Here is a 1,263-nt window from a genome sequence, read left to right on the forward strand (position 1 = left end):
GCTACGGAGTGCCTTCCGCAAACAAAAACATACAGAGAACATTAAGGAAAAGGCCTACAACCGTTCTGCGTTAGCAGCTCTCGCCAATCCATCTACATCCCAGGGAACGGGCAATTGCACAAGCTCAAGAACCTAAATCATGGCTAACACGAACCACAGCAAACAAGACATCTTAGACATATGGCAATGGAACTGCAGAGGCTATCGCAAGAAACAAGGCCTCATCAAACAATTCATTCAGACGCAGCTAACACCACCTGACGTTATCGCACTTCAAGAAACGGGCGCGACACCTACTCTCACGGGATACACATGCTACGACAGCCACATGACGGGAAAGACAGCCATCTTAGTGAGCAAGGCAGTCATAGCCATCAATCACGACAGCATACCCGATACTGACATTGAGCATGTGATTGTAGAGATCGTACCGAAAAAGAAAAGGAAAGGGGGAAGTGTATTCATCGTCAACGTGTACAGCCCCCCGAAGCAAAGAAAGCAAAATTTTTCGAACTTTTTCACGGTGTCCACAGACTAGCGAAAAACAACACGCTAATCATCTTGGGGGATTTCAACGCCATGGACAAGAGCTGGGGGTACCAAAAGGCCACCATTAAAGGCAAAACGCTAGCCGAGGTTGCAGATAACTTCAACTGCAACCTACTCACGGACCCAGCAACCCCTACCAGAATTGGAAATAGCGTCAGCATCGACACCTGCCCCGACCTCACATTCGTAAGAGGACTCGGACAAACACAATGGGAGAACCTATTGGAAAATTTAGGCAGCGACCATTACATACTCAAGACGCAAGTAACCTCAGACAGGCTGAGACGCCAGTTGGGCGCAGCAAAAATAACGGACTGGAATGCGTTCCGCGAAGCATGCGACAGCAACCTTACCGAGAATGGCATACAGTCGTTAGAGGAATGGGGAAGCATGCTAAGGGATACGCAAGACAAGTACACCAAAATCATAAACCGAACAGCGGAAACACCCGAGGTGGACGGTCGGCTGCTCAAGCTTTGGGATGCTAGGCGCAGTCTCACCAGGAGATGGAAAAAACAAAAACATAACAGGAAACTCAAGCTTAAAATCGCCGAAATTACAGCGAAAGCAGAGGAATACGCCACACAGCTGGCAAAACAAAATTGGCAACAATTCAGCGATTCTCTTAGTGGGACGCTAAGCACGACACGGACTTGGCGTATCCTTAGAGCGCTCCTCGATCCGACTAAGACAAAAGCTGAAAACAATAAATCC

Source organism: Amblyomma mixtum, chromosome 4 (assembly GCF_055824585.1).
Source record: "Amblyomma mixtum isolate Tamu chromosome 4, ASM5582458v1, whole genome shotgun sequence".
Classification (NCBI taxonomy): domain Eukaryota; kingdom Metazoa; phylum Arthropoda; class Arachnida; order Ixodida; family Ixodidae; genus Amblyomma; species Amblyomma mixtum.